Genomic DNA, 24,712 nt, shown 5'->3' with positions numbered 1-24,712 from the left:
ATGTGAACGTATTGAAGAAGAAACGCTCTTTTAAAACCTGATTGCCCCAGGGAATCGGCTTTTTGACATTTCTGTGTTAACCTTTTGATGCATGAATTATGAAATCTTCAACCATGATTTTTTTTTTTAACAATTTTTTGATTCATCTTTAGGTGTGAATGAAACAAATTTCAACAAATATTTTTTGTAAAAATGTATAATTTACAAATAATTTATTACATGTCCACCTCAGTGAACAGCGTGCAATCTGAACATGAAATATGTTGGCTTGGCTTACCAAAGTCCAAATGGAGGTGCTCAAATGCAATAAAGTCTTCAACAGCTGTGCTTAATAGCAAAAATAAATAAATAACAATTTTGAGTACCTGTCCACTTGAGTGACTATTATGCATGAAATGGTTAAGGAAAAGTGCAATATGCTGTTGTAACTGTTTGAGGTCTGTAAGGTGTTGTTCCTCAGAAGGGCGAGTGCGTAACAGCACCCTCTGCTGGCTCAAAAGACAAGGACAAAAGCTTACAGCACCTGGTATTCCCAGGCGGTCTCCCATCCAAGTACTAACCAGGCCCGACCCTGCTTAGCTTCCGAGATCAGACGAGATCGGGCGTGTTCAGGGTGGTATGGCCGTAAGCGAAGGCTTGTCCTTCCGTCCTCCGTTTTATGGGTGCAGAGACAGTTGTGCCCTTGGCTGCCATTGAATGGAATGCTGCAATTTGAGGCCTTTCCAGTAAACCGCCCTCATCCCCAGTTTGAGCTGTGTCTGGCCGGGCTCCGTGGGCGAAAGCGGGGAGTGGAGCTTGTGTAGTGACACAGTAGAATAGGTTCATGCGCTTTAATCCAAATTTGTTCACATCGCAGACGTCAGAAAGTACAAACGATATTATTTAACATTTGGATGTACAAAAAGGCCACCTTCACCTCAGTTGAGAGAAGTACCTCGTTTTTCCTTTGTCCCTCCTATGAGTGGTGGGCCCATGGAAAGTGGGACCCACGCCCCCCTGTTCGGGCTGCGTCTGGCCGGGCTCTGTGGGTGAAATCCTTGCAAACAGGTGCCGGCCGGCTGGCGCCCGATTTTTCTTAGTTTGTGAGTTCAGCTTTTCTTGTGTTTGGCAGCAATAAATTGCAATGTGTTTCTCCAACAACCTATTTGGGTCTTTGTGGAAAAGACCTATTGGTGCATTTTGATGCCATTCCAGTAAAAGGCCCACATTTCTTTTAGCTGGTAGCGTAGCGGCAAAGACTTGCGACGTGCCATCATGGCCGCAGGCTGCAGAGCCTTGCTCCGGAACGAAATCTTAATGACAATCTTTAGTTAGATCCCTGAATTGCAAGTAAGTCACAGATAGATGAGTTGGATTTTCTCTATTGCAACTTGGGAAGTGAAATGTGAACGTATTGAAGAAGAAACGCTCTTTTAAAACCTGATTGCCCCAGGGAATCGGCTTTTTGACATTTCTGTGTTAACCTTTTGATGCATGAATTATGAAATCTTCAACCATGATTTTTTTTTTTAACAATTTTTTGATTCATCTTTAGGTGTGAATGAAACAAATTTCAACAAATATTTTTTGTAAAAATGTATAATTTACAAATAATTTATTACATGTCCACCTCAGTGAACAGCGTGCAATCTGAACATGAAATATGTTGGCTTGGCTTACCAAAGTCCAAATGGAGGTGCTCAAATGCAATAAAGTCTTCAACAGCTGTGCTTAATAGCAAAAATAAATAAATAACAATTTTGAGTACCTGTCCACTTGAGTGACTATTATGCATGAAATGGTTAAGGAAAAGTGCAATATGCTGTTGTAACTGTTTGAGGTCTGTAAGGTGTTGTTCCTCAGAAGGGCGAGTGCGTAACAGCACCCTCTGCTGGCTCAAAAGACAAGGACAAAAGCTTACAGCACCTGGTATTCCCAGGCGGTCTCCCATCCAAGTACTAACCAGGCCCGACCCTGCTTAGCTTCCGAGATCAGACGAGATCGGGCGTGTTCAGGGTGGTATGGCCGTAAGCGAAGGCTTGTCCTTCCGTCCTCCGTTTTATGGGTGCAGAGACAGTTGTGCCCTTGGCTGCCATTGAATGGAATGCTGCAATTTGAGGCCTTTCCAGTAAACCGCCCTCATCCCCAGTTTGAGCTGTGTCTGGCCGGGCTCCGTGGGCGAAAGCGGGGAGTGGAGCTTGTGTAGTGACACAGTAGAATAGGTTCATGCGCTTTAATCCAAATTTGTTCACATCGCAGACGTCAGAAAGTACAAACGATATTATTTAACATTTGGATGTACAAAAAGGCCACCTTCACCTCAGTTGAGAGAAGTACCTCGTTTTTCCTTTGTCCCTCCTATGAGTGGTGGGCCCATGGAAAGTGGGACCCACGCCCCCCTGTTCGGGCTGCGTCTGGCCGGGCTCTGTGGGTGAAATCCTTGCAAACAGGTGCCGGCCGGCTGGCGCCCGATTTTTCTTAGTTTGTGAGTTCAGCTTTTCTTGTGTTTGGCAGCAATAAATTGCAATGTGTTTCTCCAACAACCTATTTGGGTCTTTGTGGAAAAGACCTATTGGTGCATTTTGATGCCATTCCAGTAAAAGGCCCACATTTCTTTTAGCTGGTAGCGTAGCGGCAAAGACTTGCGACGTGCCATCATGGCCGCAGGCTGCAGAGCCTTGCTCCGGAACGAAATCTTAATGACAATCTTTAGTTAGATCCCTGAATTGCAAGTAAGTCACAGATAGATGAGTTGGATTTTCTCTATTGCAACTTGGGAAGTGAAATGTGAACGTATTGAAGAAGAAACGCTCTTTTAAAACCTGATTGCCCCAGGGAATGGGCTTTTTGACATTTCTGTGTTAACCTTTTGATGCATGAATTATGAAATCTTCAACCATGATTTTTTTTTTAACAATTTTTTGATTCATCTTTAGGTGTGAATGAAACAAATTTCAACAAATATTTTTTGTAAAAATGTATAATTTACAAATAATTTATTACATGTCCACCTCAGTGAACAGCGTGCAATCTGAACATGAAATATGTTGGCTTGGCTTACCAAAGTCCAAATGGAGGTGCTCAAATGCAATAAAGTCTTCAACAGCTGTGCTTAATAGCAAAAATAAATAAATAACAATTTTGAGTACCTGTCCACTTGAGTGACTATTATGCATGAAAGGGTTAAGGAAAAGTGCAATATGCTGTTGTAACTGTTTGAGGTCTGTAAGGTGTTGTTCCTCAGAAGGGCGAGTGCGTAACAGCACCCTCTGCTGGCTCAAAAGACAAGGACAAAAGCTTACAGCACCTGGTATTCCCAGGCGGTCTCCCATCCAAGTACTAACCAGGCCCGACCCTGCTTAGCTTCCGAGATCAGACGAGATCGGGCGTGTTCAGGGTGGTATGGCCGTAAGCGAAGGCTTGCCCTTCCGTCCTCCGTTTTATGGGTGCAGAGACAGTTGTGCCCTTGGCTGCCATTGAATGGAATGCTGCAATTTGAGGCCTTTCCAGTAAACCGCCCTCATCCCCAGTTTGAGCTGTGTCTGGCCGGGCTCCGTGGGCGAAAGCGGACAGGGGAGCTTGTGTAGTGACACAGTAGAATAGGTTCATGCGCTTTAATCCAAATTTGTTCACATCGCAGACGTCAGAAAGTACAAACGATATTATTTAACATTTGGATGTACAAAAAGGCCACCTTCACCTCAGTTGAGAGAAGTACCTCGTTTTTCCTTTGTCCCTCCTATGAGTGGTGGGCCCATGGAAAGTGGGACCCACGCCCCCCTGTTCGGGCTGCGTCTGGCCGGGCTCTGTGGGTGAAATCCTTGCAAACAGGTGCCGGCCGGCTGGCGCCCGATTTTTCTTAGTTTGTGAGTTCAGCTTTTCTTGTGTTTGGCAGCAATAAATTGCAATGTGTTTCTCCAACAACCTATTTGGGTCTTTGTGGAAAAGACCTATTGGTGCATTTTGATGCCATTCCAGTAAAAGGCCCACATTTCTTTTAGCTGGTAGCGTAGCGGCAAAGACTTGCGACGTGCCATCATGGCCGCAGGCTGCAGAGCCTTGCTCCGGAACAAAATCTTAATGACAATCTTTAGTTAGATCCCTGAATTGCAAGTAAGTCACAGATAGATGAGTTGGATTTTCTCTATTGCAACTTGGGAAGTAAAATGTGAACGTATTGAAGAAGAAACGCTCTTTTAAAACCTGATTGCCCCAGGGAATGGGCTTTTTGACATTTCTGTGTTAACCCTTTGATGCATGAATTATGAAATCTTCAACCATGATTTTTTTTAACAATTTTTTGATTCATCTTTAGGTGTGAATGAAACAAATTTACACAAATATTTTTTGTAAAAATGTATAATTTACAAATAATTTATTACATGTCCACCTCAGTGAACAGCGTGCAATCTGAACATGAAATATGTTGGCTTGGCTTACCAAAGTCCAAATGGAGGTGCTCAAATGCAATAAAGTCTTCAACAGCTGTGCTTAATAGCAAAAATAAATAAATAACAATTTTGAGTACCTGTCCACTTGAGTGACTATTATGCATGAAAGGGTTAAGGAAAAGTGCAATATGCTGTTGTAACTGTTTGAGGTCTGTAAGGTGTTGTTCCTCAGAAGGGCGAGTGCGTAACAGCACCCTCTGCTGGCTCAAAAGACAAGGACAAAAGCTTACAGCACCTGGTATTCCCAGGCGGTCTCCCATCCAAGTACTAACCAGGCCCGACCCTGCTTAGCTTCCGAGATCAGACGAGATCGGGCGTGTTCAGGGTGGTATGGCCGTAAGTGAAGGCTTGTCCTTCCGTCCTCCGTTTTATGGGTGCAGAGACAGTTGTGCCCTTGGCTGCCATTGAATGGAATGCTGCAATTTGAGGCCTTTCCAGTAAACCGCCCTCATCCCCAGTTTGAGCTGTGTCTGGCCGGGCTCCGTGGGCGAAAGCGGGGAGTGGAGCTTGTGTGGTGACACAGTAGAATAGGTTCATGCGCTTTAATCCAAATTTGTTCACATCGCAGACGTCAGAAAGTACAAACGATATTATTTAACATTTGGATGTACAAAAAGGCCACCTTCAGTTGAGAGAAGTACCTCGTTTTTCCTTTGTCCCTCCTATGAGTGGTGGGCCCATGGAAAGTGGGACCCACGCCCCCCTGTTCGGGCTGCGTCTGGCCGGGCTCTGTGGGTGAAATCCTTGCAAACAGGTGCCGGCCGGCTGGCGCCCGATTTTTCTTAGTTTGTGAGTTCAGCTTTTCTTGTGTTTGGCAGCAATAAATTGCAATGTGTTTCTCCAACAACCTATTTGGGTCTTTGTGGAAAAGACCTATTGGTGCATTTTGATGCCATTCCAGTAAAAGGCCCACATTTCTTTTAGCTGGTAGCGTAGCGGCAAAGACTTGCGACGTGCCATCATGGCCGCAGGCTGCAGAGCCTTGCTCCGGAACGAAATCTTAATGACAATCTTTAGTTAGATCCCTGAATTGCAAGTAAGTCACAGATAGATGAGTTGGATTTTCTCTATTGCAACTTGGGAAGTGAAATGTGAACGTATTGAAGAAGAAACGCTCTTTTAAAACCTGATTGCCCCAGGGAATGGGCTTTTTGACATTTCTGTGTTAACCTTTTGATGCATGAATTATGAAATCTTCAACCATGATTTTTTTTTTTTACAATTTTTTGATTCATCTTTAGGTGTGAATGAAACAAATTTCAACAAATATTTTTTGTAAAAATGTATAATTTACAAATAATTTATTACATGTCCACCTCAGTGAACAGTGTGCAATCTGAACATGAAATATGTTGGCTTGGCTTACCAAAGTCCAAATGGAGGTGCTCAAATGCAATAAAGTCTTCAACAGCTGTGCTTAATAGCAAAAATAAATAAATAACAATTTTGAGTACCTGTCCACTTGAGTGACTATTATGCATGAAAGGGTTAAGGAAAAGTGCAATATGCTGTTGTAACTGTTTGAGGTCTGTAAGGTGTTGTTCCTCAGAAGGGCGAGTGCGTAACAGCACCCTCTGCTGGATCAAAAGACAAGGACAAAAGCTTACAGCACCTGGTATTCCCAGGCGGTCTCCTATCCAAGTACTAACCAGGCCCGACCCTGCTTAGCTTCCGAGATCAGACGAGATCGGGCGTGTTCAGGGTGGTATGGCCGTAAGTGAAGGCTTGTCCTTCCGTCCTCCGTTTTATGGGTGCAGAGACAGTTGTGCCCTTGGCTGCCATTGAATGGAATGCTGCAATTTGAGGCCTTTCCAGTAAACCGCCCTCATCCCCAGTTTGAGCTGTGTCTGGCCGGGCTCCGTGGGCGAAAGCGGAGAGGGGAGCTTGTGTAGTGACACAGTAGAATAGGTTCATGCGCTTTAATCCAAATTTGTTCACATCGCAGACGTCAGAAAGTACAAACGATATTATTTAACATTTGGATGTACAAAAAGGCCACCTTCACCTCAGTTGAGAGAAGTACCTCGTTTTTCCTTTGTCCCTCCTATGCATGGACGTAATTTTTGGGGGGGACAGGGGGGACATGTCCCCCCCACTTTTTCCAAAGTCAAGTTTTGACCCCTGCACTTTTTACCATCCAAAAACAATATTACGCTATATTAAATTGACACTGGTTGAGCTCTAGGACCAAGCAGAAAACAACCGTTTGTGTTGAAGCCTGTTTCCCATTAGAGCATACTGTAAAGATAGCCCCACCCACCCCCCACTCCGTGTCCCCCCCACTTCTAAAGTGAAAATTACGTCCATGCTCCTATGAGTGGTGGGCCCATGGAAAGTGGGACCCACGCCCCCCTGTTCGGGCTGCGTCTGGCCGGGCTCTGTGGGTGAAATCCTTGCAAACAGGTGCCGGCCGGCTGGCGCCCGATTTTTCTTAGTTTGTGAGTTCAGCTTTTCTTGTGTTTGGCAGCAATAAATTGCAATGTGTTTCTCCAACAACCTATTTGGGTCTTTGTGGAAAAGACCTATTGGTGCATTTTGATGCCATTCCAGTAAAAGGCCCACATTTCTTTTAGCTGGTAGCGTAGCGGCAAAGACTTGCGACGTGCCATCATGGCCGCAGGCTGCAGAGCCTTGCTCCGGAACGAAATCTTAATGACAATCTTTAGTTAGATCCCTGAATTGCAAGTAAGTCACAGATAGATGAGTTGGATTTTCTCTATTGCAACTTGGGAAGTAAAATGTGAACGTATTGAAGAAGAAACGCTCTTTTAAAACCTGATTGCCCCAGGGAATGGGCTTTTTGACATTTCTGTGTTAACCCTTTGATGCATGAATTATGAAATCTTCAACCATGATTTTTTTTAACAATTTTTTGATTCATCTTTAGGTGTGAATGAAACAAATTTCAACAAATATTTTTTGTAAAAATGTATAATTTACAAATAATTTATTACATGTCCACCTCAGTGAACAGCGTGCAATCTGAACATGAAATATGTTGGCTTGGCTTACCAAAGTCCAAATGGAGGTGCTCAAATGCAATAAAGTCTTCAACAGCTGTGCTTAATAGCAAAAATAAATAAATAACAATTTTGAGTACCTGTCCACTTGAGTGACTATTATGCATGAAAGGGTTAAGGAAAAGTGCAATATGCTGTTGTAACTGTTTGAGGTCTGTAAGGTGTTGTTCCTCAGAAGGGCGAGTGCGTAACAGCACCCTCTGCTGGCTCAAAAGACAAGGACAAAAGCTTACAGCACCTGGTATTCCCAGGCGGTCTCCCATCCAAGTACTAACCAGGCCCGACCCTGCTTAGCTTCCGAGATCAGACGAGATCGGGCGTGTTCAGGGTGGTATGGCCGTAAGTGAAGGCTTGTCCTTCCGTCCTCCGTTTTATGGGTGCAGAGACAGTTGTGCCCTTGGCTGCCATTGAATGGAATGCTGCAATTTGAGGCCTTTCCAGTAAACCGCCCTCATCCCCAGTTTGAGCTGTGTCTGGCCGGGCTCCGTGGGCGAAAGCGGGGAGTGGAGCTTGTGTGGTGACACAGTAGAATAGGTTCATGCGCTTTAATCCAAATTTGTTCACATCGCAGACGTCAGAAAGTACAAACGATATTATTTAACATTTGGATGTACAAAAAGGCCACCTTCAGTTGAGAGAAGTACCTCGTTTTTCCTTTGTCCCTCCTATGAGTGGTGGGCCCATGGAAAGTGGGACCCACGCCCCCCTGTTCGGGCTGCGTCTGGCCGGGCTCTGTGGGTGAAATCCTTGCAAACAGGTGCCGGCCGGCTGGCGCCCGATTTTTCTTAGTTTGTGAGTTCAGCTTTTCTTGTGTTTGGCAGCAATAAATTGCAATGTGTTTCTCCAACAACCTATTTGGGTCTTTGTGGAAAAGACCTATTGGTGCATTTTGATGCCATTCCAGTAAAAGGCCCACATTTCTTTTAGCTGGTAGCGTAGCGGCAAAGACTTGCGACGTGCCATCATGGCCGCAGGCTGCAGAGCCTTGCTCCGGAACGAAATCTTAATGACAATCTTTAGTTAGATCCCTGAATTGCAAGTAAGTCACAGATAGATGAGTTGGATTTTCTCTATTGCAACTTGGGAAGTAAAATGTGAACGTATTGAAGAAGAAACGCTCTTTTAAAACCTGATTGCCCCAGGGAATGGGCTTTTTGACATTTCTGTGTTAACCTTTTGATGCATGAATTATGAAATCTTCAACCATGATTTTTTTTTTAACAATTTTTTGATTCATCTTTAGGTGTGAATGAAACAAATTTCAACAAATATTTTTTGTAAAAATGTATAATTTACAAATAATTTATTACATGTCCACCTCAGTGAACAGTGTGCAATCTGAACATGAAATATGTTGGCTTGGCTTACCAAAGTCCAAATGGAGGTGCTCAAATGCAATAAAGTCTTCAACAGCTGTGCTTAATAGCAAAAATAAATAAATAACAATTTTGAGTACCTGTCCACTTGAGTGACTATTATGCATGAAAGGGTTAAGGAAAAGTGCAATATGCTGTTGTAACTGTTTGAGGTCTGTAAGGTGTTGTTCCTCAGAAGGGCGAGTGCGTAACAGCACCCTCTGCTGGCTCAAAAGACAAGGACAAAAGCTTACAGCACCTGGTATTCCCAGGCGGTCTCCCATCCAAGTACTAACCAGGCCCGACCCTGCTTAGCTTCCGAGATCAGACGAGATCGGGCGTGTTCAGGGTGGTATGGCCGTAAGTGAAGGCTTATCCTTCCGTCCTCCGTTTTATGGGTGCAGAGACAGTTGTGCCCTTGGCTGCCATTGAATGGAATGCTGCAATTTGAGGCCTTTCCAGTAAACCGCCCTCATCCCCAGTTTGAGCTGTGTCTGGCCGGGCTCCGTGGGCGAAAGCGGGGAGTGGAGCTTGTGTGGTGACACAGTAGAATAGGTTCATGCGCTTTAATCCAAATTTGTTCACATCGCAGACGTCAGAAAGTACAAACGATATTATTTAACATTTGGATGTACAAAAAGGCCACCTTCACCTCAGTTGAGAGAAGTACCTCGTTTTTCCTTTGTCCCTCCTATGAGTGGTGGGCCCATGGAAAGTGGGACCCACGCCCCCCTGTTCGGGCTGCGTCTGGCCGGGCTCTGTGGGTGAAATCCTTGCAAACAGGTGCCGGCCGGCTGGCGCCCGATTTTTCTTAGTTTGTGAGTTCAGCTTTTCTTGTGTTTGGCAGCAATAAATTGCAATGTGTTTCTCCAACAACCTATTTGGGTCTTTGTGGAAAAGACCTATTGGTGCATTTTGATGCCATTCCAGTAAAAGGCCCACATTTCTTTTAGCTGGTAGCGTAGCGGCAAAGACTTGCGACGTGCCATCATGGCCGCAGGCTGCAGAGCCTTGCTCCGGAACGAAATCTTAATGACAATCTTTAGTTAGATCCCTGAATTGCAAGTAAGTCACAGATAGATGAGTTGGATTTTCTCTATTGCAACTTGGGAAGTAAAATGTGAACGTATTGAAGAAGAAACGCTCTTTTAAAACCTGATTGCCCCAGGGAATGGGCTTTTTGACATTTCTGTGTTAACCTTTTGATGCATGAATTATGAAATCTTCAACCATGATTTTTTTTAACAATTTTTTGATTCATCTTTAGGTGTGAATGAAACAAATTTCAACAAATATTTTTTGTAAAAATGTATAATTTACAAATAATTTATTACATGTCCACCTCAGTGAACAGCGTGCAATCTGAACATGAAATATGTTGGCTTGGCTTACCAAAGTCCAAATGGAGGTGCTCAAATGCAATAAAGTCTTCAACAGCTGTGCTTAATAGCAAAAATAAATAAATAACAATTTTGAGTACCTGTCCACTTGAGTGACTATTATGCATGAAAGGGTTAAGGAAAAGTGCAATATGCTGTTGTAACTGTTTGAGGTCTGTAAGGTGTTGTTCCTCAGAAGGGCGAGTGCGTAACAGCACCGTCTGCTGGCTCAAAAGACAAGGACAAAAGGTTACAGCACCTGGTATTCCCAGGCGGTCTCCCATCCAAGTACTAACCAAGCCCGACCCTGCTTAGCTTCCGAGATCAGACGAGATCGGGCGTGTTCAGGGTGGTATGGCCGTAAGCGAAGGCTTGTCCTTCCGTCCTCCGTTTTATGGGTGCAGAGACAGTTGTGCCCTTGGCTTCCATTGAATGGAATGCTGCAATTTGAGGCCTTTCCAGTAAACCGCCCTCATCCCCAGTTTGAGCTGTGTCTGGCCGGGCTCCGTGGGCGAAAGCGGAGAGGGGAGCTTGTGTAGTGACACAGTAGAATAGGTTCATGTGCTTTAATCCAAATTTGTTCACATCGCAGACGTCAGAAAGTACAAACGATATTATTTAACATTTGGATGTACAAAAAGGCCACCTTCACCTCAGTTGAGAGAAGTACCTCGTTTTTCCTTTGTCCCTCCTATGAGTGGTGGGCCCATGGAAAGTGGGACCCACGCCCCCCTGTTTGGGCTGCGTCTGGCCGGGCTCTGTGGGTGAAATCCTTGCAAACAGGTGCCGGCCGGCTGGCGCCCGATTTTTCTTAGTTTGTGAGTTCAGCTTTTCTTGTGTTTGGCAGCAATAAATTGCAATGTGTTTCTCCAACAACCTATTTGGGTCTTTGTGGAAAAGACCTATTGGTGCATTTTGATGCCATTCCAGTAAAAGGCCCACATTTCTTTTAGCTGGTAGCGTAGCGGCAAAGACTTGCGACGTGCCATCATGGCCGCAGGCTGCAGAGCCTTGCTCCGGAACGAAATCTTAATGACAATCTTTAGTTAGATCCCTGAATTGCAAGTAAGTCACAGATAGATGAGTTGGATTTTCTCTATTGCAACTTGGGAAGTAAAATGTGAACGTATTGAAGAAGAAACGCTCTTTTAAAACCTGATTGCCCCAGGGAATGGGCTTTTTGACATTTCTGTGTTAACCCTTTGATGCATGAATTATGAAATCTTCAACCATGATTTTTTTTAACAATTTTTTGATTCATCTTTAGGTGTGAATGAAACAAATTTCAACAAATATTTTTTGTAAAAATGTATAATTTACAAATAATTTATTACATGTCCACCTCAGTGAACAGCGTGCAATCTGAACATGAAATATGTTGGCTTGGCTTACCAAAGTCCAAATGGAGGTGCTCAAATGCAATAAAGTCTTCAACAGCTGTGCTTAATAGCAAAAATAAATAAATAACAATTTTGAGTAGCTGTCCACTTGAGTGACTATTATGCATGAAAGGGTTAAGGAAAAGTGCAATATGCTGTTGTAACTGTTTGAGGTCTGTAAGGTGTTGTTCCTCAGAAGGGCGAGTGCGTAACAGCACCCTCTGCTGGCTCAAAAGACAAGGACAAAAGCTTACAGCACCTGGTATTCCCAGGCGGTCTCCCATCCAAGTACTAACCAGGCCGGACCCTGCTTAGCTTCCGAGATCAGACGAGATCGGGCGTGTTCAGGGTGGTATGGCCGTAAGCGATGGCTTGTCCTTCCGTCCTCTGTTTTATGGGTGCAGAGACAGTTGTGCCCTTGGCTGCCATTGAATGGAATGCTGCAATTTGAGGCCTTTCCAGTAAACCGCCCTCATCCCCAGTTTGAGCTGTGTCTGGCCGGGCTCCGTGGGCGAAAGCGGAGAGGGGAGCTTGTGTAGTGACACAGTAGAATAGGTTCATGCGCTTTAATCCAAATTTGTTCACATCGCAGACGTCAGAAAGTACAAACGATATTATTTAACATTTGGATGTACAAAAAGGCCACCTTCACCTCAGTTGAGAGAAGTACCTCGTTTTTCCTTTGTCCCTCCTATGAGTGGTGGGCCCATGGAAAGTGGGACCCACGCCCCCCTGTTCGGGCTGCGTCTGGCCGGGCTCTGTGGGTGAAATCCTTGCAAACAGGTGCCGGCCGGCTGGCGCCCGATTTTTCTTAGTTTGTGAGTTCAGCTTTTCTTGTGTTTGGCAGCAATAAATTGCAATGTGTTTCTCCAACAACCTATTTGGGTCTTTGTGGAAAAGACCTATTGGTGCATTTTGATGCCATTCCAGTAAAAGGCCCACATTTCTTTTAGCTGGTAGCGTAGCGGCAAAGACTTGCGACGTACCATCATGGCCGCAGGCTGCAGAGCCTTGCTCCGGAACGAAATCTTAATGACAATCTTTAGTTAGATCCCTGAATTGCAAGTAAGTCACAGATAGATGAGTTGGATTTTCTCTATTGCAACTTGGGAAGTAAAATGTGAACGTATTGAAGAAGAAACGCTCTTTTAAAACCTGATTGCCCCAGGGAATGGGCTTTTTGACATTTCTGTGTTAACCTTTTGATGCATGAATTATGAAATCTTCATCCATGATTTTTTTAACAATTTTTTGATTCATCTTTAGGTGTGAATGAAACAAATTTCAACAAATATTTTTTGTAAAAATGTATAATTTACAAATAATTTATTACATGTCCACCTCAGTGAACAGCGTGCAATCTGAACATGAAATATGTTGGCTTGGCTTACCAAAGTCCAAATGGAGGTGCTCAAATGCAATAAAGTCTTCAACAGCTGTGCTTAATAGCAAAAATAAATAAATAACAATTTTGAGTACCTGTCCACTTGAGTGACTATTATGCATGAAAGGGTTAAGGAAAAGTGCAATATGCTGTTGTAACTGTTTGAGGTCTGTAAGGTGTTGTTCCTCAGAAGGGCGAGTGCGTAACAGCACCCTCTGCTGGCTCAAAAGACAAGGACAAAAGCTTACAGCACCTGGTATTCCCAGGCGGTCTCCCATCCAAGTACTAACCAGGCCCGACCCTGCTTAGCTTCCGAGATCAGGCGTGTTCAGGGTGGTATGGCCGTAAGCAAAGGCTTGTCCTTCCGTCCTCCGTTTTATGGGTGCAGAGACAGTTGTGCCCTTGGCTGCCATTGAATGGAATGCTGCAATTTGAGGCCTTTCCAGTAAACCGCCCTCATCCCCAGTTTGAGCTGTGTCTGGCCGGGCTCCGTGGGCGAAAGCGGGGAGTGGAGCTTGTGTGGTGACACAGTAGAATAGGTTCATGCGCTTTAATCCAAATTTGTTCACATCGCAGACGTCAGAAAGTACAAACGATATTATTTAACATTTGGATGTACAAAAAGGCCACCTTCACCTCAGTTGAGAGAAGTACCTCGTTTTTCCTTTGTCCCTCCTATGAGTGGTGGGCCCATGGAAAGTGGGACCCACGCCCCCCTGTTCGGGCTGCGTCTGGCCGGGCTCTGTGGGTGAAATCCTTGCAAACAGGTGCCGGCCGGCTGGCGCCCGATTTTTCTTAGTTTGTGAGTTCAGCTTTTCTTGTGTTTGGCAGCAATAAATTGCAATGTGTTTCTCCAACAACCTATTTGGGTCTTTGTGGAAAAGACCTATTGGTGCATTTTGATGCCATTCCAGTAAAAGGCCCACATTTCTTTTAGCTGGTAGCGTAGCGGCAAAGACTTGCGACGTGCCATCATGGCCGCAGGCTGCAGAGCCTTGCTCCGGAACGAAATCTTAATGACAATCTTTAGTTAGATCCCTGAATTGCAAGTAAGTCACAGATAGATGAGTTGGATTTTCTCTATTGCAACTTGGGAAGTAAAATGTGAACGTATTGAAGAAGAAACGCTCTTTTAAAACCTGATTGCCCCAGGGAATGGGCTTTTTGACATTTCTGTGTTAACCTTTTGATGCATGAATTATGAAATCTTCAACCATGATTTTTTTTTAACAATTTTTTGATTCATCTTTAGGTGTGAATGAAACAAATTTCAACAAATATTTTTTGTAAAAATGTATAATTTACAAATAATTTATTACATGTCCACCTCAGTGAACAGCGTGCAATCTGAACATGAAATATGTTGGCTTGGCTTACCAAAGTCCAAATGGAGGTGCTCAAATGCAATAAAGTCTTCAACAGCTGTGCTTAATAGCAAAAATAAATAAATAACAATTTTGAGTACCTGTCCACTTGAGTGACTATTATGCATGAAAGGGTTAAGGAAAAGTGCAATATGCTGTTGTAACTGTTTGAGGTCTGTAAGGTGTTGTTCCTCAGAAGGGCGAGTGCGTAACAGCACCCTCTGCTGGCTCAAAAGACAAGGACAAAAGCTTACAGCAGCTGGTATTCCCAGGCGGTCTCCCATCCAAGTACTAACCAGGCCCGACCCTGCTTAGCTTCCGAGATCAGACGAAATCGGGCGTGTTCAGGGTGGTATGGCCGTAAGCGATGGCTTGTCCTTCCGTCCTCTGTTTTATGGGTGCAGAGACAGTTGTGCCCTTGGCTGCCATTGCATGGAATGCTGCAATTTGAGGCCTTTCCAGTAAACCGCCCTCATCCCCAGTTTGAGCTGTGTCTGGCCGGGCTCCGTGGGCGAAAGCGGAGAGGGGAGCTTGTGTAGTGACACAGTAGAATAGGTTCATGCGCTTTAATCCAAATTTGTTCACATCGCAGACGTCAGAAAGTACAAACGATATTATTTAACATTTGGATGTACAAAAAGGCCACCTTCACCTCAGTTGAGAGAAGTACCTCGTTTTTCCTTTGTCCCTCCTATGAGTGGTGGGCCCATGGAAAGTGGGACCCACGCCCCCCTGTTCGGGCTGCGTCTGGCCGGGCTCTGTGGGTGAAATCCTTGCAAACAGGTGCCGGCCGGCTGGCGCCCGATTTTTCTTAGTTTGTGAGTTCAGCTTTTCTTGTGTTTGGCAGCAATAAATTGCAATGTGTTTCTCCAACAACCTATTTGGGTCTTTGTGGAAAAGACCTATTGGTGCATTTTGATGCCATTCCAGTAAAAGGCCCACATTTCTTTTAGCTGGTAGCGTAGCGGCAAAGACTTGCGACGTGCCATCATGGCCGCAGGCTGCAGAGCCTTGCTCCGGAACGAAATCTTAATGACAATCTTTAGTTAGATCCCTGAATTGCAAGTAAGTCACAGATAGATGAGTTGGATTTTCTCTATTGCAACTTGGGAAGTAAAATGTGAACGTATTGAAGAAGAAACGCTCTTTTAAAACCTGATTGCCCCAGGGAATGGGCTTTTTGACATTTCTGTGTTAACCTTTTGATGCATGAATTATGAAATCTTCAACCATGATTTTTTTTAACAATTTTTTGATTCATCTTTAGGTGTGAATGAAACAAATTTCAACAAATATTTTTTGTAAAAATGTATAATTTACAAATAATTTATTACATGTCCACCTCAGTGAACAGCGTGCAATCTGAACATGAAATATGTTGGCTTGGCTTACCAAAGTCCAAATGGAGGTGCTCAAATGCAATAAAGTCTTCAACAGCTGTGCTTAATAGCAAAAATAAATAAATAACAATTTTGAGTACCTGTCCACTTGAGTGACTATTATGCATGAAAGGGTTAAGGAAAAGTGCAATATGCTGTTGTAACTGTTTGAGGTCTGTAAGGTGTTGTTCCTCAGAAGGGCGAGTGCGTAACAGCACCCTCTGCTGGCTCAAAAGACAAGGACAAAAGGTTACAGCACCTGGTATTCCCAGGCGGTCTCCCATCCAAGTACTAACCAGGCCCGACCCTGCTTAGCTTCCGAGATCAGACGAGATCGGGCGTGTTCAGGGTGGTATGGCCGTAAGCAAAGGCTTGTCCTTCCGTCCTCCGTTTTATGGGTGCAGAGACAGTTGTGCCCTTGGCTGCCATTGAATGGAATGCTGCAATTTGAGGCCTTTCCAGTAAACCGCCCTCATCCCCAGTTTGAGCTGTGTCTGGCCGGGCTCCGTGGGCGAAAGCGGAGAGGGGAGCTTGTGTAGTGACACAGTAGAATAGGTTCATGCGCTTTAATCCAAATTTGTTCACATCGCAGACGTCAGAAAGTACAAACGATATTATTTAACATTTGGATGTACAAAAAGGCCACCTTCACCTCAGTTGAGAGAAGTACCTCGTTTTTCCTTTGTCCCTCCTATGAGTGGTGGGCCCATGGAAAGTGGGACCCACGCCCCCCTGTTCGGGCTGCGTCTGGCCGGGCTCTGTGGGTGAAATCCTTGCAAACAGGTGCCGGCCGGCTGGCGCCCGATTTTTCTTAGTTTGTGAGTTCAGCTTTTCTTGTGTTTGGCAGCAATAAATTGCAATGTGTTTCTCCAACAACCTATTTGGGTCTTTGTGGAAAAGACCTATTGGTGCATTTTGATGCCATTCCAGTAAAAGGCCCACATTTCTTTTAGCTGGTAACGTAGCGGCAAAGACTTGCGACGTGCCATCATGGCCGCAGGCTGCAGAGCCTTGCTCTGAAACGAAATCTTAATGACAATCTTTAGTTAGATCCCTGAATTGCAAGTAAGTCACAGATAGATGAGTTGGATTTTCTCTATTGCAACTTGGGAAGTAAAATGTGAACGTATTGAAGAAGAAACGCTCTTTTAAAACCTGGTTGCCCCAGGGAATGGGCTTTTTGACATTTCTGTGTTAACCCTTTGATGCATGAATTATGAAATCTTCAACCATGATTTTTTTAACAATTTTTTGATTCATCTTTAGGTGTGAATGAAACAAATTTCAACAAATATTTTTTGTAAAAATGTATAATTTACAAATAATTTCTTACATGTCCACCTCAGTGAACAGCGTGCAATCTGAACATGAAATATGTTGGCTTGGCTTACCAAAGTCCAAATGGAGGTGCTCAAATGCAATAAAGTCTTCAACAGCTGGGCTTAATAGCAAAAATAAATAAATAACAATTTTGAGTACCTGTCCACTTGAGTGACTATTATGCATGAAAGGGTTAAGGAAAAGTGCAATATGCTGTTGTAACTGTTTGAGGTCTGTAAGGTGTTGTTCCTCAGAAGGGCGAGTGCGTAACAGCACCCTCTGCTGGCTCAAAAGACAAGGACAAAAGCTTACAGCACCTGGTATTCCCAGGCGGTCTCCCATCCAAGTACTAACCAGGCCCGACCCTGCTTAGCTTCCGAGATCAGACGAGATCGGGCGTGTTCAGGGTGGTATGGCCGTAAGCGAAGGCTTGTCCTTCCGTCCTCCGTTTTATGGGTGCAGAGACAGTTGTGCCCTTGGCTGCCATTGAATGGAATGCTGCAATTTGAGGCCTTTCCAGTAAACCGCCCTCATCCCCAGTTTGAGCTGTGTCTGGCCGGGCTCCGTGGGCGAAAGCGGAGAGGGGAGCTTGTGTAGTGACACAGTAGAATAGGTTCATGCGCTTTAATCCAAATTTGTTCACATCGCAGACGTCAGAAAATACAAACGATATTATTTAACATTTGGATGTACAAAAAGGCCACCTTCACCTCAGTTGAGAGAAGTACCTCGTTTTTCCTTTGTCCCTCCTATGAGTGGTGGGCCCATGGAAAGTGGGACCCACGCCCCCCTGTTCGGGCTGCGTCTGGCCGGGCTCTGTGGGTGAAATCCTTGCAAACAGGTGCCGGCCGGCTGGCGCCCGATTTTTCTTAGTTTGTGAGTTCAGCTTTTCTTGTGTTTGGCAGCAATAAATTGCAATGTGTTTCTCCAACAACCTATTTGGGTCTTTGTGGAAAAGACCTATTGGTGCATTTTGATGCCATTCCAGTAAAAGGCCCACATTTCTTTTAGCTGGTAGCGTAGCGGCAAAGACTTGCGACGTGCCATCATGGCCGCAGGCTGCAGAGCCTTGCTCCGGAACAAAATCTTAATGACAATCTTTAGTTAGATCCCTGAATTGCAAGTAAGTCACAGATAGATGAGTTGGATTTTCTCTATTGCAACTTGGGAAGTAAAATGTGAACGTATTGAAGAAGAAACGCTCTTTTAAAACCTGATTGCCCCAGGGAATGGGCTTTTTGACATTTCTGTGTTAACCCTTTGATGCATGAATTATGAAATCTTCAACCATGATTTTTTTTAACAATTTTTTGATTCATCTTTAGGTGTGAATGAAACAAATTTCAACAAATATTTTTTGTAAAAATGTATAATTTACAAATAATTTATTACATGTCCACCTCAGTGAACAGCGTGCAATCTGAACATGAAATATGTTGGCTTGGCTTACCAAAGTCCAAATGGAGGTGCTCAAATGCAATAAAGTCTTCAACAGCTGTGCTTAATAGCAAAAATAAATAAATAACAATTTTGAGTACCTGTCCACTTGAGTGACTATTATGCATGAAAGGGTTAAGGAAAAGTGCAATATGCTGTTGTAACTGTTTGAGGTCTGTAAGGTGTTGTTCCTCAGAAGGGCGAGTGCGTAACAGCACCCTCTGCTGGCTCAAAAGACAAGGACAAAAGCTTACAGCACCTGGTATTCCCAGGCGGTCTCCCATCCAAGTACTAACCAGGCCCAACCCTGCTTAGCTTCCGAGATCAGACGAGATCGGGCGTGTTCAGGGTGGTATGGCCGTAAGCGAAGGCTTGTCCTTCCGTCCTCCGTTTTATGGGTGCAGAGACAGTTGTGCCCTTGGCTGCCATTGAATGGAATGCTGCAATTTGAGGCCTTTCCAGTAAACCGCCCTCATCCCCAGTTTGAGCTGTGTCTGGCCGGGCTCCGTGGGCGAAAGCGGGGAGTGGAGCTTGTGTGGTGACACAGTAGAATAGGTTCATGCTCTTTAATCCAAATTTGTTCACATTGCAGACGTCAGAAAGTACAAACGATATTATTTAACATTTGGATGTACAAAAAGGCCACCTTCACCTCAGTTGAGAGAAGTACCTCGTTTTTCCTTTGTCCCTCCTATGAGTGGTGGGCCCATGGAAAGTGGGACCCACGCCCCCCTGTTCGGGCTGCGTCTGGCCGGGCTCTGTGGGTGAAATCCTTGCAAACCGGTGCCGGCCGGCTGGCGCGATTTTTCTTAGTTTGTGAGTTCAGCTTTTCTTGTGTTTGGCAGCAATAAATTGCAATGTGTTTCTCCAACAACCTATTTGGGTCTTTGTGGAAAAGACCTATTGGTGCATTTTGATGCCATTCCAGTAAAAGGCCCACATTTCTTTTAGCTGGTAGCGTAGCGGCAAAGACTTGCGACGTGCCATCATGGCCGCAGGCTGCAGAGCCTTGCTCTGGAACGAAATCTTAATGACAATCTTTAGTTAGATCCCTGAATTGCAAGTAAGTCACAGATAGATGAGTTGGATTTTCTCTATTGCAACTTGGGAAGTGAAATGTGAACGTATTGAAGAAGAAACGCTCTTTTAAAACCTGATTGCCCCAGGGAATGGGCTTTTTGACATTTCTGTGTTAACCCTTTGATGCATGAATTATGAAATCTTCAACCATGATTTTTTTTTTAACAATTTTTTGATTCATCTTTAGGTGTGAATGAAACAAATTTCAACAAATATTTTTTGTAAAAATGTATAATTTACAAATAATTTATTACATGTCCACCTCAGTGAACAGCGTGCAATCTGAACATGAAATATGTTGGCTTGGCTTACCAAAGTCCAAATGGAGGTGCTCAAATGCAATAAAGTCTTCAACAGCTGTGCTTAATAGCAAAAATAAATAAATAACAATTTTGAGTACCTGTCCACTTGAGTGACTATTATGCATGAAAGGGTTAAGGAAAAGTGCAATATGCTGTTGTAACTGTTTGAGGTCTGTAAGGTGTTGTTCCTCAGAAGGGCGAGTGCGTAACAGCACCCTCTGCTGGCTCAAAAGACAAGGACAAAAGCTTACAGCACCTGGTATTCCCAGGCGGTCTCCCATCCAAGTACTAACCAGGCCCGACCCTGCTTAGCTTCCGAGATCAGACGAGATCGGGCGTGTTCAGGGTGGTATGGCCGTAAGCGAAGGCTTGTCCTTCCGTCCTCCGTTTTATGGGTGCAGAGACAGTTGTGCCCTTGGCTGCCATTGAATGGAATGCTGCAATTTGAGGCCTTTCCAGTAAACCGCCCTCATCCCCAGTTTGAGCTGTGTCTGGCCGGGCTCCGTGGGCGAAAGCGGGGAGTGGAGCTTGTGTGATGACACAGTAGAATAGGTTCATGCGCTTTAATCCAAATTTGTTCACATCGCAGACGTCAGAAAGTACAAACGATATTATTTAACATTTGGATGTACAAAAAGGCCACCTTCACCTCAGTTGAGAGAAGTACCTCGTTTTTCCTTTGTCCCTCCTATGAGTGGTGGGCCCATGGAAAGTGGGACCCACGCCCCCCTGTTCGGGCTGCGTCTGGCCGGGCTCTGTGGGTGAAATCCTTGCAAACAGGTGCCGGCCGGCTGGCGCCCGATTTTTCTTAGTTTGTGAGTTCAGCTTTTCTTGTGTTTGGCAGCAATAAATTGCAATGTGTTTCTCCAACAACCTATTTGGGTCTTTGTGGAAAAGACCTATTGGTGCATTTTGATGCCATTCCAGTAAAAGGCCCACATTTCTTTTAGCTGGTAGCGTAGCGGCAAAGACTTGCGACGTGCCATCATGGCCGCAGGCTGCAGAGCCTTGCTCCGGAACGAAATCTTAATGACAATCTTTAGTTAGATCCCTGAATTGCAAGTAAGTCACAGATAGATGAGTTGGATTTTCTCTATTGCAACTTGGGAAGTAAAATGTGAACGTATTGAAGAAGAAACGCTCTTTTAAAACCTGATTGCCCCAGGGAATGGGCTTTTTGACATTTCTGTGTTAACCTTTTGATGCATGAATTATGAAATCTTCAACCATGATTTTTTTTTTAACAATTTTTTGATTCATCTTTAGGTGTGAATGAAACAAATTTCAACAAATATTTTTTGTAAAAATGTATAATTTACAAATAATTTATTACATGTCCACCTCAGTGAACAGCGTGCAATCTGAACATGAAATATGTTGGCTTGGCTTACCAAAGTCCAAATGGAGGTGCTCAAATGCAATAAAGTCTTCAACAGCTGTGCTTAATAGCAAAAATAAATAAATAACAATTTTGAGTACCTGTCCACTTGAGTGACTATTATGCATGAAAGGGTTAAGGAAAAGTGCAATATGCTGTTGTAACTGTTTGAGGTCTGTAAGGTGTTGTTCCTCAGAAGGGCGAGTGCGTAACAGCACCCTCTGCTGGCTCAAAAGACAAGGACAAAAGCTTACAGCACCTGGTATTCCCAGGCGGTCTCCCATCCAAGTACTAACCAGGCCCAACCCTGCTTAGCTTCCGAGATCAGACGAGATCGGGCGTGTCCAGGGTGGTATGGCCGTAAGCAAAGGCTTGTCCTTCCGTCCTCCGTTTTATGGGTGCAGAGACAGTTGTGCCCTTGGCTGCCATTGAATGGAATGCTGCAATTTGAGGCCTTTCCAGTAAACCGCCCTCATCCCCAGTTTGAGCTGTGTCTGGCCGGGCTCCGTGGGCGAAAGCGGAGAGGGGAGCTTGTGTAGTGACACAGTAGAATAGGTTCATGCGCTTTAATCCAAATTTGTTCACATCGCAGACGTCAGAAAGTACAAACGATATTATTTAACATTTGGATGTACAAAAAGGCCACCTTCACCTCAGTTGAGAGAAGTACCTCGTTTTTCCTTTGTCCCTCCTATGAGTGGTGGGCCCATGGAAAGTGGGACCCACGCCCCCCTGTTCGGGCTGCGTCTGGCCGGGCTCTGTGGGTGAAATCCTTGCAAACAGGTGCCGGCCGGCTGGCGCCCGATTTTTCTTAGTTTGTGAGTTCAGCTTTTCTTGTGTTTGGCAGCAATAAATTGCAATGTGTTTCTCCAACAACCTATTTGGGTCTTTGTGGAAAAGACCTATTGGTGCATTTTGATGCCATTCCAGTAAAAGGCCCACATTTCTTTTAGCTGGTAGCGTAGCGGCAAAGACTTGCGACGTGCCATCATGGCCGCAGGCTGCAGAGCCTTGCTCCGGAACGAAATCTTAATGACAATCTTTAGTTAGATCCCTGAATTGCAAGTAAGTCACAGATAGATGAGTTGGATTTTCTCTATTGCAACTTGGGAAGTAAAATGTGAACGTATTGAAGAAGAAACGCTCTTTTAAAACCTGATTGCCCCAGGGAATGGGCTTTTTGACATTTCTGTGTTAACCCTTTGATGCATGAATTATGAAATCTTCAACCATGATTTTTTTTAACAATTTTTTGATTCATCTTTAGGTGTGAATGAAACAAATTTCAACAAATATTTTTTGTAAAAATGTATAATTTACAAATAATTTATTACATGTCCACCTCAGTGAACAGCGTGCAATCTGAACATGAAATATGTTGGCTTGGCTTACCAAAGTCCAAATGGAGGTGCTCAAATGCAATAAAGTCTTCAACAGCTGTGCTTAATAGCAAAAATAAATAAATAACAATTTTGAGTACCTGTCCACTTGAGTGACTATTATGCATGAAAGGGTTAAGGAAAAGTGCAATATGCTGTTGTAACTGTTTGAGGTCTGTAAGGTGTTGTTCCTCAGAAGGGCGAGTGCGTAACAGCACCGTCTGCTGGCTCAAAAGACAAGGACAAAAGCTTACAGCACCTGGTATTCCCAGGCGGTCTCCCATCCAAGTATTAACCAAGCCCGACCCTGCTTAGCTTCCGAGATCAGACGAGATCGGGCGTGTTCAGGGTGGTATGGCCGTAAGCGAAGGCTTGTCCTTCCGTCCTCCGTTTTATGGGTGCAGAGACAGTTGTGCCCTTGGCTTCCATTGAATGGAATGCTGCAATTTGAGGCCTTTCCAGTAAACCGCCCTCATCCCCAGTTTGAGCTGTGTCTGGCCGGGCTCCGTGGGCGAAAGCGGAGAGGGGAGCTTGTGTAGTGACACAGTAGAATAGGTTCATGCGCTTTAATCCAAATTTGTTCACATCGCAGACGTCAGAAAGTACAAACGATATTATTTAACATTTGGATGTACAAAAAGGCCACCTTCACCTCAGTTGAGAGAAGTACCTCGTTTTTCCTTTGTCCCTCCTATGAGTGGTGGGCCCATGGAAAGTGGGACCCACGCCCCCCTGTTCGGGCTGCGTCTGGCCGGGCTCTGTGGGTGAAATCCTTGCAAACAGGTGCCGGCCGGCTGGCGCCCGATTTTTCTTAGTTTGTGAGTTCAGCTTTTCTTGTGTTTGGCAGCAATAAATTGCAATGTGTTTCTCCAACAACCTATTTGGGTCTTTGTGGAAAAGACCTATTGGTGCATTTTGATGCCATTCCAGTAAAAGGCCCACATTTCTTTTAGCTGGTAGCGTAGCGGCAAAGACTTGCGACGTGCCATCATGGCCGCAGGCTGCAGAGCCTTGCTCCGGAACGAAATCTTAATGACAATCTTTAGTTAGATCCCTGAATTGCAAGTAAGTCACAGATAGATGAGTTGGATTTTCTCTATTGCAACTTGGGAAGTAAAATGTGAACGTATTGAAGAAGAAACGCTCTTTTAAAACCTGATTGCCCCAGGGAATGGGCTTTTTGACATTTCTGTGTTAACCCTTTGATGCATGAATTATGAAATCTTCAACCATGATTTTTTTTTAACAATTTTTTGATTCATCTTTAGGTGTGAATGAAACAAATTTCAACAAATATTTTTTGTAAAAATGTATAATTTACAAATAATTTATTACATGTCCACCTCAGTGAACAGCGTGCAATCTGAACATGAAATATGTTGGCTTGGCTTACCAAAGTCCAAATGGAGGTGCTCAAATGCAATAAAGTCTTCAATAGCTGTGCTTAATAGCAAAAATAAATAAATAACAATTTTGAGTACCTGTCCACTTGAGTGACTATTATGCATGAAAGGGTTAAGGAAAAGTGCAATATGCTGTTGTAACTGTTTGAGGTCTGTAAGGTGTTGTTCCTCAGAAGGGCGAGTGCGTAACAGCACCCTCTGCTGGCTCAAAAGACAAGGACAAAAGCTTACAGCACCTGGTATTCCCAGGCGGTCTCCCATCCAAGTACTAACCAGGCCCGACCCTGCTTAGCTTCCGAGATCAGACGAGATCGGGCGTGTTCAGGGTGGTATGGCCGTAAGCAAAGGCTCGTCCTTCCGTCCTCCGTTTTATGGGTGCAGAGACAGTTGTGCCCTTGGCTGCCATTGAATGGAATGCTGCAATTTGAGGCCTTTCCAGTAAACCGCCCTCATCCCCAGTTTGAGCTGTGTCTGGCCGGGCTCCGTGGGCGAAAGCGGAGAGGGGAGCTTGTGTAGTGACACAGTAGAATAGGTTCATGCGCTTTAATCCAAATTTGTTCACATCGCAGACTTCAGAAAGTACAAACGATATTATTTAACATTTGGATGTACAAAAAGGCCACCTTCACCTCAGTTGAGAGAAGTACCTCGTTTTTCCTTTGTCCCTCCTATGAGTGGTGGGCCCATGGAAAGTGGGACCCACGCCCCCCTGTTCGGGCTGCG

General features: G+C 44.4%; 17 non-coding genes and 1 pseudogene across 17 annotated transcripts; all 18 read right to left on the bottom strand.

Annotated features, from left to right (window-relative positions):
- Positions 1–511: 511 nt before the first annotated feature.
- On the bottom strand, positions 512–630 carry LOC139068282 (5S ribosomal RNA). The gene has a single exon (XR_011519881.1). It is a non-coding gene; the product is annotated as a 5S ribosomal RNA (ribosomal RNA).
- Positions 631–1,893: 1,263 nt separating this feature from the next.
- LOC139068272 (5S ribosomal RNA) lies at positions 1,894–2,012 on the bottom strand. The gene has a single exon (XR_011519871.1). It is a non-coding gene; the product is annotated as a 5S ribosomal RNA (ribosomal RNA).
- A 1,262-nt stretch (positions 2,013–3,274) lies between these two features.
- On the bottom strand, positions 3,275–3,393 carry LOC139068261 (5S ribosomal RNA). Its single transcript, XR_011519860.1, has one exon. It is a non-coding gene; the product is annotated as a 5S ribosomal RNA (ribosomal RNA).
- A 1,260-nt stretch (positions 3,394–4,653) lies between these two features.
- On the bottom strand, positions 4,654–4,772 carry LOC139068177 (5S ribosomal RNA). The gene has a single exon (XR_011519776.1). It is a non-coding gene; the product is annotated as a 5S ribosomal RNA (ribosomal RNA).
- A 1,258-nt stretch (positions 4,773–6,030) lies between these two features.
- On the bottom strand, positions 6,031–6,149 carry LOC139068285 (5S ribosomal RNA). The gene has a single exon (XR_011519884.1). It is a non-coding gene; the product is annotated as a 5S ribosomal RNA (ribosomal RNA).
- Positions 6,150–7,676: 1,527 nt separating this feature from the next.
- Positions 7,677–7,795, bottom strand: LOC139068176 (5S ribosomal RNA). The gene has a single exon (XR_011519775.1). It is a non-coding gene; the product is annotated as a 5S ribosomal RNA (ribosomal RNA).
- Positions 7,796–9,052: 1,257 nt separating this feature from the next.
- LOC139068175 (5S ribosomal RNA) lies at positions 9,053–9,171 on the bottom strand. Its single transcript, XR_011519774.1, has one exon. It is a non-coding gene; the product is annotated as a 5S ribosomal RNA (ribosomal RNA).
- A 1,260-nt stretch (positions 9,172–10,431) lies between these two features.
- Positions 10,432–10,550, bottom strand: LOC139068273 (5S ribosomal RNA). The gene has a single exon (XR_011519872.1). It is a non-coding gene; the product is annotated as a 5S ribosomal RNA (ribosomal RNA).
- A 1,260-nt stretch (positions 10,551–11,810) lies between these two features.
- LOC139068270 (5S ribosomal RNA) lies at positions 11,811–11,929 on the bottom strand. The gene has a single exon (XR_011519869.1). It is a non-coding gene; the product is annotated as a 5S ribosomal RNA (ribosomal RNA).
- A 1,259-nt stretch (positions 11,930–13,188) lies between these two features.
- Positions 13,189–13,297, bottom strand: LOC139066577 (5S ribosomal RNA; annotated as a pseudogene).
- A 1,261-nt stretch (positions 13,298–14,558) lies between these two features.
- On the bottom strand, positions 14,559–14,677 carry LOC139068314 (5S ribosomal RNA). Its single transcript, XR_011519913.1, has one exon. It is a non-coding gene; the product is annotated as a 5S ribosomal RNA (ribosomal RNA).
- A 1,260-nt stretch (positions 14,678–15,937) lies between these two features.
- Positions 15,938–16,056, bottom strand: LOC139068227 (5S ribosomal RNA). Its single transcript, XR_011519826.1, has one exon. It is a non-coding gene; the product is annotated as a 5S ribosomal RNA (ribosomal RNA).
- A 1,259-nt stretch (positions 16,057–17,315) lies between these two features.
- LOC139068250 (5S ribosomal RNA) lies at positions 17,316–17,434 on the bottom strand. Its single transcript, XR_011519849.1, has one exon. It is a non-coding gene; the product is annotated as a 5S ribosomal RNA (ribosomal RNA).
- A 1,260-nt stretch (positions 17,435–18,694) lies between these two features.
- On the bottom strand, positions 18,695–18,813 carry LOC139068180 (5S ribosomal RNA). Its single transcript, XR_011519779.1, has one exon. It is a non-coding gene; the product is annotated as a 5S ribosomal RNA (ribosomal RNA).
- Positions 18,814–20,073: 1,260 nt separating this feature from the next.
- LOC139068241 (5S ribosomal RNA) lies at positions 20,074–20,192 on the bottom strand. The gene has a single exon (XR_011519840.1). It is a non-coding gene; the product is annotated as a 5S ribosomal RNA (ribosomal RNA).
- Positions 20,193–21,454: 1,262 nt separating this feature from the next.
- On the bottom strand, positions 21,455–21,573 carry LOC139068392 (5S ribosomal RNA). Its single transcript, XR_011519991.1, has one exon. It is a non-coding gene; the product is annotated as a 5S ribosomal RNA (ribosomal RNA).
- A 1,260-nt stretch (positions 21,574–22,833) lies between these two features.
- On the bottom strand, positions 22,834–22,952 carry LOC139068268 (5S ribosomal RNA). Its single transcript, XR_011519867.1, has one exon. It is a non-coding gene; the product is annotated as a 5S ribosomal RNA (ribosomal RNA).
- Positions 22,953–24,213: 1,261 nt separating this feature from the next.
- On the bottom strand, positions 24,214–24,332 carry LOC139068230 (5S ribosomal RNA). Its single transcript, XR_011519829.1, has one exon. It is a non-coding gene; the product is annotated as a 5S ribosomal RNA (ribosomal RNA).
- Positions 24,333–24,712: the final 380 nt, after the last annotated feature.

The sequence above is a fragment of the Nothobranchius furzeri genome, chromosome 2 (genome assembly GCF_043380555.1).
Source record: "Nothobranchius furzeri strain GRZ-AD chromosome 2, NfurGRZ-RIMD1, whole genome shotgun sequence".
NCBI classification, from domain to species: domain Eukaryota; kingdom Metazoa; phylum Chordata; class Actinopteri; order Cyprinodontiformes; family Nothobranchiidae; genus Nothobranchius; species Nothobranchius furzeri.
Note: the sequence above shows the minus strand (reverse complement) of the source record. Positions and strands in the feature narration are given on the sequence as shown.